Genomic DNA, 12,968 nt, shown 5'->3' with positions numbered 1-12,968 from the left:
ACCAGAACTTAAACATACTGTAGAGCAAAGGTAACAAAAATGGTATGGTATTGCTACCAAATAGACAGGTAGACCAATGGTACAGGATAGAAGACACAGAGACAAACTCACATAAGTACAGTAACCTCCTACTAGACACGGGTGCCAAAAACTTACACTGGAGAAAAGATAGCCTCTTCAACAAATGGTGCTGGGAAAACTGGAAATCCATATGCAGTAAAATGAAATTAAATCCCTATCTCTCACCCTGTACAAAACTCAACTCAAAATGGATCAAGAATCTAGGAATTAGACCTGAGACCTTTCACCAAACAGAAGAAAAAATAGGCCCACCTGAATCTCCATCACTTTGGCTTAGGACTAGACTTCCTTAACAAAACCCCCATAGCACAAGAAATAAAAGCAAGAATCAATAAATGGGATGGATTCAAACTAAAAATTTTTTTCTCAGCACAGGAAACAATCAATAATGTGAAAAGAGACCCTACAGAGTAGGAGAAAATCTTTTCCACACACACTTCAGACAGAGCACTCATCACCAGTTTATAAAGAACTTAAAAAACTTTACACCCAAAATACAAAGAACCCAATCAATAAATGGGCTAAGGAAATGGGCAGACACGTCACAGAAGAAGATATACAGGTGATCAACAAATATATGAAAAAGTGCTCATCATCCCTAGTGATTAGAGAAATGCAAATTAAAACCACCCTAAGATTTCATCTAACTCCAATTAGAATGGCTATTATCAAGAACACAAACAGTAATAAGTGTTGGCATGGATGTGGGAAAAAGGCACACTCATACATTGCTGGTGGAGTTGCAAATTGGTGCAGTCACTCTGGAAAGCAGTATGGAGATTCCTAAAAAAACTTGGAATAGATCCACCATTTGACCCAGCCATCCCACTCCTCGGTTTATACCCAAAGGACTTAAAATCAGCATACTACAGTGATGCAGCCACATCAATGTTCATAGCAGCTCAATTCACAATAGCTAGATTGTGGAACCAGCCTAGGTGCCCTTCAATAGTTGAATGAATAAAGAAACTGGTATATATACACAATGGAATATTACTCAGCCATATAGAATAATAAAATTATGGCACTTGCTGGTAAATGGATAGAGTTGAACGCCATGCTAAGTGAAATAGGCCAAGCCCCAAAATCTAAAGGCTGAATGCTTTCTCTGGTAAGTGGATGATGATTCATAACAAGGGGGGTGGTGGAGGGGAAGAGAAGAATGAAGGAACTTTGGATGGTGTAGAGGAAAATGGGGTGGGAGAGGTTGGGGGAAGGAAAGATAGTAGAATGAGACAAGTCAGTATTACCCTACGTACATGTATGATTACAGGAATGGTGTGAATCTACATTGTGCACAACTACAGAAATGAAAAGTTGTACCCCATTTGTGTACAATGAATCAAAATGTGTCTGTAAAAATAAAAAAATATTTTAATTAAAAAAATAAAATAAAATAAAATGGCCCCTCTCCCACTGTGACATGTGCTGTGGTTGGCCCTGGCCCTGGAATCATCTTTGTAGGCTCCAACAGCCACTGTCTTCTTGTCTCCACAAAACCCTTCCAGGGGCACTGCCTGCTAGTGCTGGGTTGCGGGAGGGATGCTGGAACCACACCTTCCTGTTGGGACTTTATTTTTCACCCAGTTCCACTTTCCTCCGAAGCCCACATTCCCATGAAGGCTGGTCCTGTTTCTTGTTATGCCTGGCACAGCGCTTGATCCTAACAAGTTCGATAAATGAGGAATAACGCCTTTCACGTGCAGGAGCTCAGGTCTAGCAGAAATGAGGCACAAACAGCTGGGGACGCAGCCTGGCCAGTGGCACCATTACCGGTCCTGCTTACTATTGAGCAGCAGGGATGTGGGAGATGGCTGGGTGGGGTCCTCCAGACAGGGCCTCCAAAGGGAAGCTCCATCAAGGGGGAGACTAACACCAGGACTTCCCGTGAGCAGCTCTTCCAGGACCCCATCCAGGGCCAGCTCAGGGGAAACACAGCCAACAGCTCCCACTAGGAAAGGAGAGGACATTCCTTCCCCCTTCAGCAGTCTCTCTCTTGACCTACCAAAATGGATTTTTTCAAAGCTTTATTGAGGAAAATTGAAGTACAATAAAATGCACATATTGAAGCTTGCAATTTGATCAGTTTTGACATATATGTAACCAATGCAATCAATATAAAAAACATTTTCACTACTTTTTAAAATTTGAAATCATGCAGACTGTGTTTCCTGCATGGTTTGTTACAGCAGCAATCAATCACTTTAATCTATGTAGAAGCCCACCCCCACATCACAGTGACTTAAAAATTAAATGGAACCCTTACAAATATCTCAGAGGTCAAAGAAGAAAGTAAACAAAAAGTACTTTGAACTAAGTGATCATAAAAGCTTAAAATACTAGGATCTCTGGGGTGAAACAGTACTCAGATGAACATTTATAACATAATGTACTTGTATCAGAAAGAAGGTAGATTAACAATCAAATTATTTTCAAAATAGGTAGTAGGCAGGAAAAAATAAGAGTAGGAGCAGAAATATATGAAGTAGAAAAGAAATAATACAGCTAACAGTTGATAAAAATCAAACAAGTCAATCAAGAAAAAAAGCAAGAACACAAAAATTAATATCAATGGAAAGGAATCTATCAAGACAACCCTACAGATGCTAAAAATACAGTAAGGCAATATTACAATTGTATGCCAACATTTGTGATAGCTTACATAACATGGTCTAGAGAAGGATCTGTGTGCTCTTGATAAGAAACTGTATTCAGTCATTGATGGATAAAATAGTCTACATATGTCTGTTAAGTCTAAATTATCAATTTTGTTTTTTAATTCTTTTTTGGGGGAGTACTAGGGATTGAACTCAGGGGTACTCAACCACTGAGCCACATCCCCAACCCTATTTTGTATTTCATTTAGAGACAGGGTCCTGCTGAGTTGCTTAGAACCTCAACATTGCTGAGGCTGGTTTTAAACTCGCAATCCTCCTGCCTCAGCCTCCTGAGCTGCTATGATTACAGGCATGCACCACTGCCCCTGGCTGTTTTTTAGTTCTATAGCTTCTTTATTTAGTTGTTGTTTGGAGGACCTATCCAGTGATGACAGAGGTATTTTAAATTTACCCAGTATTACTATGTTGTGATCTATTCCTGAAATTGAGAAGGGTTTGTTTGATGTATGTAGATGCTCCATTGTTTGGGGCATAAATATTTATGATTATTCTGTCTTGTTGATGTATAATTTCCTTAAGCAGAATGAAATGTCCTTGTTTGTTCCTTTGGCTTGAAGTCCACTTTATCTGATATGAAGATAGAAACCCCTGCTTGTTTACAAGATCCATGTGAATGATATGTTTTTTCTCATCCTTTTACCTTCAGTCTGTGGATGTATTTGCCTATGAAGTGAGTCTCTTGGAGACAGAATATTGTTGGGTCTTGATATTTAATCCTATCTGCCAGTCTATGTCTTTTGATGGATGAGTTTAGGCCATTTACATTGTTATTATTGAGAAGTCATTTTTATTCCCTGTCATTTTAATTTATTTTTTTTTGTCTTGTTTTTTTTTTTTTTTTTTTGTGGTGCTGGGGATTAAACCCAGGGCCTTGTGGGTTCACTCTACCAACTGAGCTATATCCCCAGCCCTATTTATGGTTTTGAATTTGAATTAGTTTCTCCTTTGATTGGCTATTCTTTTCAGGTAGATCCTCCCTTTGCTGATTTTCACTTTTTTTTTTTTTTTCATTTCTTCTGCAAGAAATACATTATCAAGTATGTTTGTTGTGCAGGCTTTCTAGTTGTGAGTTCTTTTAACTTTTGTTTATCATGGATGGTTTTTATTTCATCATCAATTCTGAAACTTGATTTTTCTGAGTACAGTAGTCTCTGCTGGCTTCTGTTTTCTTTCAGAGCTTGGTATAAATTATTCCAAGACCTCCTAACTCTGAGGGTCTGGGTTGAGAAATCAGCTGTGATCCAGATTGGTTTCTCTCCAAATGTGACCTGTTGTTTTTCTCTGGCAGCCTTTAAGATTCTATCCTTATTCTGTATGTTAGGTATTTTCATTATAATGTGCCTTGGTGTGGGTCTGTTGTAATTTTATATATTTGGGGTCCTTTAAGCCTCCTGAATTTGATTTTTCTTTTAATTATTTGGGATAGGAAAATCTGATATGATTTCATTGAAAAGATTGTGCATTCCTTTCATTTATACCTCTGAGCCTTCATCGGTCCCTATAAATCTTAAATTTGGTCTTTTCAGGTTATCCCATATTTGATGGAAGTTCTCTCCATGGTCTCTTAATATCTTTCCTCCATGGTCAACTTTGTTTTCATGATTATATACTTTTTTTTCATTGCCTGAAACTCTGCCTTCCAAGCGATTTGGTCTGTTGATGATGCTTTCCATTAAATTCTTAATTTGGTTTATTGATTCCTTCATTACAACGATTTCTGCTTGAACTTTTTTTCAGAATCTCTATTGAAGTGATCTTTCACTTTCTGCATCTTCTGAAATCTCTCCCTACGTTGTCCTTTACTCTGCAGATCCATTTGACTATGGACATTCTAAATTCCTTCTCTGGCATTTTTTCCACCATTGTGTTGTTAAATTCTGTTATTGAAGTATCTTGGTTTGTTTGGGGGGACTTGTACCCTTGATTTTTCATGTTATCTGTGTGTCTACCCACCTAGCAGTATGGATCTGAGGTAGTAAAGTTTCTACTCTGTGGACTTGTAGTGTCTCTGAAGGTCTCCAGCACCTCATAGCATGCTGAGAAGCCATCTGTCTGCTTTCTTGGTTTCACATTATGGAGCAGCCAGAAAAGAGACCTCTCTATTCTGCCATCTTGAAACTTCCACCATGGTGTTTTTTGAATGTTGCCCTCCTTTGGCCACAGAGGCACTTGTAGGGTGAGTGCAGACCCTGTGCTGTGCATGTGCCCCAGCTGCCATTTACAGCAGCCTCCACCCAGGCTCCAGGGCAGAGGGTGACAACTGTCTATTCCTGACCAAGGGCAGGATGCAGCTCTGGGACCCAGCCTGCAGGGGGAGGCAGTACCCAAGGGCCCACTCACAAACCCAGGATCCAAGTCCCAGCACAAGTACTGCTATCCTGATAGGCTTCACTGAGGGACAGAGCCAGAGACAAGAGGGGGGACACCAGTGCCAACTCTGGGGCACAGACCCCAAGCAAGGGGCCATCCCAGGGGCGTGGGCATGAGGCCAGCCTGGCCCTCACCACCCCTGCCCTGGCAGGTCCTCAAGGGGTTAGATTCACCACTCCACCTCACCTCTGGGTCCAGGACTCTGGACTCCTGCTCCACCAGTGCTGCATCTCTTCCCTTCACACAGAGCTTTCTCTTCACTCCGAAACTCTTCTTCTCGGCTCTCCGTGAGACCCTGGCCTGCAGGCCCAGGGTCGTTCCCACCTCCTGCCCTCCACCTGTGTGTCTGCGGCCACCGTCCTCATGTTCACTGCTGTCTCGCCTCACCTTTCACCTTGGTCTTCTCTCCCATTCCTCTTACTTACATGCATTTATTGGCTTTATCTCTTATCTGAAATCTAGTTTTATTTGTCTCCTCCTAGCAGCAGTTGGGGGTCCTAGGTGGATGGGAGGCGTCAACATGGTGGAGAAACAGCAGACAGAGATTCCAAGTGTTCTGAGGCTGAATCTCCCTCTTTATTTTTCTGCCAGCCTTTTTATACATTTTTTCTTTAGTAATGATTATATCATTTTACAACTAGTTCAAAATAAAAAATAACCTTCAAAAGTATAATCTATGCTTCTTCTCAAAGTGCACATTCTAATTGATAGCTTATATCAAAACAACCTTATTTCCCAGCTAGATTAAAACAACCTTGTCCACCAGCTAAATTGAGGGCACAGTGGTCCGTTAACTTTCAATTTCCAAAACAAATACATCACTAGATTTTCTGAGAAATTACCCTTACCATGAACTCCAGTGTTTAACAGTGAGAAGTTTTTACTATTATTAACAAAGGGCAAAGAAATCAACTTATAGTCAATATTTACTCTATTCTATTTCATTTAATGGCAGATTACAATCTTATTTTGATTCTTAAAGAATTAGACTACACATAGGAAAAACACAAATTCTATTTATGACTAACCCAAATATTTTTATTATGTAAAGTGTCTCTAGAATTATTAAAACTAGGAAAGCAACAAAGGCTAAACACCGCATCCAAGCTCAGAGGAATGCCTCTTTATCCATCTATATTCAGAAATTATTATACTAAAGTAATCACAGTCTCCTTTTAACTTGAGCATAGCTACAATTGTTTATTTTCATATATTTTATCTATGTATTACTACTAAATTTTTATTGTGTACTATTTTGTACACTGCTATGGGCTGTGCAGGGTCAGTCCCACCTCTCTCCTCCTTTGGAATGTTCAGGAAAGACTCCAGCCCTTCTACTAAAAATAGCGGGTTAACCTAGCAATGGTTAATGGGTCCACAGTGAGCAGCACTGACAGGAGGCAGACAGACGTGAGCGCCGGGAACAAGGAGCTAAGGGGGCAAGTCTGAACTGGGCCCCCCGTGCTGACCTCACATGCTTTCAATATACCCGCGGCCCAGCCTGGCCTGAGTGGACGGAATATGTCACAGTCCTCAGCACACCACCTGTTATCTGTAGGAGAAATGCAGGCCTGAAAGGCCAATAAGAGCCTTACCCGAGGGGGACTTCGGTGCCCCTGATAAGGACGATTCCCCCAACCATAAACCTGTGAGAACAGGCTCCAGTTAGAACCAGTCAGCAGGGGCCAAAGAGAGGTCAGGCAGTGGGGACTTGAAAGTCTGGTGTCATCCTGCTGTCAGTCAAGAGGCAAGAGGTGGACCTGGGCAGGACTCTCTGGAAACTTCCCTGGGACCCCCATGAAGCTGGAGTGTGGAGGGGTGTGCCATCCCTCTCTGAGAGGACCCACCCTCTCCCTTGAGAGCGCCCCTTTCCCTTCCATCCCTTCCAATAAGCCCATCTTTCTGGCATGATGGCAGGAATCGGGCTGAGGAGGGGCCTCTGCAGCTGCCGCAGCTCTGCCACTGGCCTCTGGCTGTAACAGAGCCAGACCCAGCAGCTGCCCAGAGGACACTCATGAGTGTGAGCTATGGCCAGGCCCCACGGAGAGCCACGTGGGCACGGGACAGGTGGAAAGAGTGGGGCTTAGGGAGGAAAGGGAACAGAGGGACCAGGCAGAGGAAGGAGGGTCCCTGGGGGCGCTGGGGGGCAGGGGAAGGAAGGGGAAGGGGAGGGAGGGAGAAGGAGCAAGGGCAGAACAGGAGGCGGGACTCGCGGTGAGGCCTGCACGGAGGCCTGCCTGTCTTGGGGACAGGGCTGCAGTGAGTGAGCCGAGCCTGTGGGCAGGGAGACCTGCCTTCCAGACAGGACAGGAAACAACTTCCGGGGGTGGTGGGGGCGACCACGGACAAAGCACGGAGCTGTGCCAAGGACAAGGGGCTGCTGGCAGCAGGCCTCCCTCCATGCTGGGGACCAGCAGGAGACAGGCAGGTGTCCCTGGTGCCAGCAGTGCTGACAGAGCCATGGGTGCCTGAGACACCAGGGAGGGCACCCCACCTCCCCACCCACCCCTCCTGGCCCAGACCACCGCAGAGCCCGGGAGATGTCCAGCTCGGCAGAGTAAACACAGGCCCAGCCTTTTAAGCAAAGACTGAGAGGACAACCTCCCAAGAGCCAGAAAGTAGCAGAGACATCAGACAGAGGGAGGACTTCGGGACCCCAACTCCCGTTGTCTCTGAACACCTGGGCTCACCCCTGAGTTCACCTCTAGCTGAGGGTCTGGACGTGGCCCTCACCACCCGACCAAGGGGCCTGCCCTGTCCACTGAGTGGAACACGAGGGCCGAATCTGAATGCCCCTGCAGAGACTTTAAAAATGGAACAGGCGGGAGCAGTGACGTAGGCCTGTAATCTCCGTGACTCGGGAGACCCAGGCAGGAGGACGGCACTCCCACCCACAGAAGGCAGGCGGAAGCTTGTGAGCTGGACCACCCGGATCACCTGCCCCACAGAGTGCCAGCACTTCCCACAGGACTCAGTCTCCTACCACCGTATTCTGAATGCCAGGTTGCAACCTGACGTGACTTGCCCCAGAGACCCGGGGGAAAGATGGCCCAAGCGGCCATCAGTGCCAAGATCACACAGGCATTGGGACTGTCCGATGGAGCCGCTAAAGCAGGTGCTGTTTCCATAAAGGAATGGTGGACATGTTAAAGGAAAAGACGGAAGGGAACAACAAAGAAATAAACGCTGGAAAGAGCCAAGCGACAAATGCAGGACTTTGAAATACAGTAGGCAAAGTTAGAAACCCACTGTGGGGTCAAGAGCAGATGGAAATGACAGAGGGACCGAGTCAGCTCGAGGACAGAGCAGCAGGAATTGTCCAGTGTGAGCAGCAGCAGAAAAAATGTCATATACACAAGATTCTACACCATTATCATGCTAGGATCGTGTGACTTACCCTTATACATAGAAAACCCTGAACAATCCACACAAAGAAAGTCCCAGACCTCTGCACAAGTCGGGGGTTCTCCTAGACGTGAGCAACAGACAATCCCAAAGCAGAATTAGGAGGATAAATTCCATCAAGAGCATCAGAAGAAAAACACCCCAGAGATCAAACATAACCCAAGCAATGCGGGCTGGTGTGCCGAGGGCCACAAAAGAAAGCCACCAGGAGTAGGTGCAGCCCCCGGGATCAGCACGGAGCAGCCAGCGCGGAGCCGACCCAGGGCGGCCACAGAGGGCTCAGGCCCAGTGGAGGAAGGCCTGGCTCTGGCACTGTCCCAGGGTGGCTGAGGAGGGTGGCGGTGGCTGGGCCCCGGAGATGTGGAGATGTGCCCGCCACCTGCACAACAGCACTCGAGGGGGTCACATGGGGCTTCCGCGTCCCACGAATCAGACCTCAGTAAGAAGACGGTTCAAAGAGGCCCCGAATGGGAAGCATTCGTGGACTGTGGGAAGAGCTAGAGGTCTGACGTTGGTGACCACTGCAGACCCGAAGGGGAGGAGGAAGAGGGCCTGCAGGGGTCTGGGGTCAAGAATGACTAAAAAGTTCCTGGATTTGGCAGAAGACAGGCTGCGCACAACCCGCGTGTCCTCTGCTTGGTGAACGGGGGAGGCGCCAGGCTGTGCCCACGAGGCTCCATTCAGAAAAGGAGGGCACGCGGGCTGCAGTGACTGGGTGGCACTCACTGAGGGCAGGAGGCCACCCGGTGCCCACTTTCTTCTTGGAGCCGCTGGGAGAGTTGCTCCGAAGCTTTGCGGGAGGAATCCAGTCCACTCCACTTATGACGTGCTCACGTGGGCAAAGCCACGCCGTGGACGGGGTCAGGGGTGCGGGCCACCCCGCCTTCTGCTCCTGAGGGCAGCATGGGTGACACAAACCCGTGCACCCTGGACAGGCAGGTTGACCGTGTGGTCTAGAATAAAGTGCATGAACTTGGAGAGAGAAAACTTCTGAAGTCCAGTCTCAGGAAAAGACCCTGGGGACTCCAAAGTGAGGAAAGGTGGGGAAACCGCCCGCGAGTTTTAACCGCCACATCTCCACGCGCACGGGGCGTGGCACTGCTCTCCAGCAAGTCAGCTCCCATGAGGAGCCGCGGGCTGGCAGAGGGTCCCTGAAGGATTTGGAAAATAACAACCCCCAAGAAAAAGGGGAGTAGCAACCCCAGGGAGAAGGGAGACCTGTGCCGCAGGGAGGCCCTGGGCTCCGCCGCTCACCTCCCCCAGCGCAGTGGGTTCCAAACCTCTGCAGCTGTTTCCTGGTCTGGGCCTTGAAGTTCCCCAACTGCTCCCCGGGCTGCCCAGCCGCACCCTCTCCAGAGGCTCCAACTCGCCTGAACACCCTGGGAATCAGGCCCTGTAATCAGCCTCCTTCTCGGCCCTTGAAAACGGACCATCCCCTGCTTAACAAAGAAGGCATGCAGGTCCCTCTTGGTTATTGTTGCTTTCCGTCCCCAGCACGCAGTCACCGGGGGCTGCTGGGGGCAGGGCCTGCGTCTCCACCTCCCGCCTCTGCTTTCCCGCACCCCACATCTGCCTCCAGCACCTGCCCAGGCGGGTGAGGCCTGGGCTGCGAGGCCCTTGCCAGGTGGCAGCAGGAGGCAGTGGGGGCGCTGCCCAGCTGGCTCCCAGGGAGGAGGGGCCGCAGCCGGCCGCAGGGGCCTCCGAGAACCCCAGCCTCCCAGCACAAACCACCGGCCTGCTGGCCTCCGGGGCTCGGCGTTCTCTGCGCGTCCTTTCCTAGGCTACAAAATCAGAGGAGGACACAGAGGCCTAGCGCCCTGAGCCCTGGGCACCTGGAGGCTCCTGCACTCCAGGGCCATTCGAAGGGTCTCCGTAAAGCCCGCCAGCTGGCCCTGGAGCAATTGATGTCTCTCCCTCTCCCCCAAAGCTGTCCCCCTCTCTCCCTCTCTCCCCTTCCCTTTTTCTCCCCTTCCCCCTCTCCCCACCCTGTGATTCTCTCTCCCTCTCCCCTCCTCTCACTTTGTGTGTGTCTCTCTCCCCCACTCCTCTCTCTCCCCACTCCCTCTCTCCCTTACTGTAAGGAGCAAAATTAAATGTGTGACATTCTGTGTGCTGTGTAACTTGCAAAAAGTAACTTGAGTGCTCTGTGCTGTAATGAGGTAATGATGTGGGGTTGCCCCAAGATAAGATTGACGTTGTTCCAAGCTGGAGACATGTGCAACTGACCCCGAGTAAGATAACTGACTTCCCTGGACCAAGACCGGCTGGCAGGGTCTGATAAAAAGGATTTAAAAGGACTCATGATGAGCCCAGCCCCAGTCTCCGTTTTACACCGATGGTGCCAGTGCTGTGCCCAGCCTGGAGGGGACTCACTGACTTGTTCGTCGCTTGCTGGACCATCCATCGTCCTGACCGCGACCGAGACGTTCCTGTGGAAGTGACCGCAGAGCTGCCTCGTCTTCCACGACAGCGGAGCTGTCCGTGTGCCTCCCGCCTGAGACGTCTCCTCCCGGCCTGCCTCCCGTGACCTTGACGCCCTCCTTTGCCTTCCAACCATCCTCGCCATCAGGACTCCGGCCGGAGGGAGCTCCCCAGCGAGACCTCCTGAGCCGTCCTCCTGACTGACCTCTGGGAGCCGCTGCCCTTCGACTCAAGTCATGTCGCATAGGAGTGGACCTTAGGAACGGGTCTCAGTAAGGAGGGAGTCTTGCTTATTCAGGGCTTACAGTAATTTAGTGATTAAGTAATGTGTGATATTGGTGTGACTAAAGGTTAGAATAACTATAATATCGTGTGATCAGCATCAAATAAAAGCCAACTGATTTGGACCAAATTTACTCTCACTGACTCCTCCTTGACAGTCTCCCCACTCCCTCCTCTCTCTCTCCCCCACTCCTCTTCCTCTCCCCCTCCCTCCTCTCTCCCCCATCCCTCTTCCTCTCTCCCTCTCCCCCTCCTTTCTCTGCCCCTTCCCCCTCTCCCTCTCCCTCTCCCCCTCCCCCCTCCCCGCTCCTCTCTCTCAGAAGGCACAGGCGTCTGGGAGTCCATGCTGTCTATTCCTGCAGAGCACCTCCCCAGGGACCCCGCTGTGCTGCTGGGGGTCAGAGAGGAAGGCAGCCCCCTGCCAGCTGACTGGAGACCACGGCCAGCAGCGGACAGCACGGGGACCACACACAGACATGGGGTTCTGCAGGGAAGCAGGGGCCTTGCTCGGTCCCCAACGTTCTCCTAAGCCTCCCCACTTGGGGCTCAGCCTGAACTGCAGCGGCCCCTCCTCACCCACCCACCAGAGCCACAGTGCCAGGAGCCTGCCTGCTGCCCCTGCCCTGGGCCTGCAGCCAGACAGCCTGGTCAGTCCCTGGCCCTCTGGTGCAGGAATGTACATCTCCATTCCTTTTAAACTTGGAATATTCAGGATTCCACAAGTGGCCTGGTTGAACTTCTCCAGAAATATTTCCTGCATAGCAAGTCCTGAGCCCCCTTTGAAATGCGTCCTCCCCGGTCCTCTTGCATGGCCCTGGCTCCCCAGTGCCCAGAGACTCTCTGCAGGAGGATTGCCTGGGCTGATGCCCAGAGAGAGGCTGAGGGTCTAACCTCTGCTCTAGGGACCTGGAGGCTACATGGAGACAGAATCAATGCTAATACCGCTGTTTACCGGTGACGAGTTCTGCTCTCTCTAATGTTGAAGTTTGAACACTAGAGAAGCTCGCGGAGGCAAGCCTGTGAAGCAGGTGTTATTTAAAGGTGATAATATAGACAGCTCCCGGGAGGGAGAAGGGGCCATGGCTGATGTTCTAGAGTCCCAGAGAAGTGAGCCCACCCTACATCTTTTAGAGGTTAAGGTCTCTTTTGTTCTCTAGTTCTCTCCCCCTTATCTCTCCTTCCTGCCTACACAACTAGGCCTGGTTTTGCAGGTGAGAAGTAAAAAGTGAGAAGCAGATGGGGCAGGGGGCGGGCCCAGGGGGCATTCATTAGCAGCTCCCTGCATGCAGTCCCTGACAAGTACAGGTAAAGCTGGTAAACAATGGGCTCCAGAGATCCTTGACATTCCATTCTCCCAGGGGCAGTCTCCAACTTCCAGAGGCAGGTGGCTTTCATGGCCTCCATTTCCTGGATTTGACCTGATCCCCTATTTCTACACTAACTGCCTGTCCCCAATCCTGGCTTCATTCCTCCCTCTAGTTTTAGGAACTCCTTATTGCTGTAGGGAAAGGGGGTGATGGCCACTCTGGCTGCTTCGAGCTGGAAGGGGGCAGGGGGCAAGCAGTTTGGAGTTCCCTTTTAGAAATTGGGTCAATCAAGGGTCCAAGGTAGAAGTCTGGTTGGGGAAGAGTAGGTTGTAAAGTCATCTGGGGGTGGGGGCTTCTATTAGAAAAGAACAAAAGACATGAGTACTGACACGAATACAAGATAAATGTTGAAGAATCTGGAACA

The sequence above is a fragment of the Sciurus carolinensis genome, chromosome 10, assembly GCF_902686445.1.
Source record: "Sciurus carolinensis chromosome 10, mSciCar1.2, whole genome shotgun sequence".
Lineage (NCBI taxonomy): Eukaryota > Metazoa > Chordata > Mammalia > Rodentia > Sciuridae > Sciurus > Sciurus carolinensis.
The sequence above is the reverse complement of the archived record's forward strand: the minus strand, read 5'-3'. Positions refer to the sequence as shown.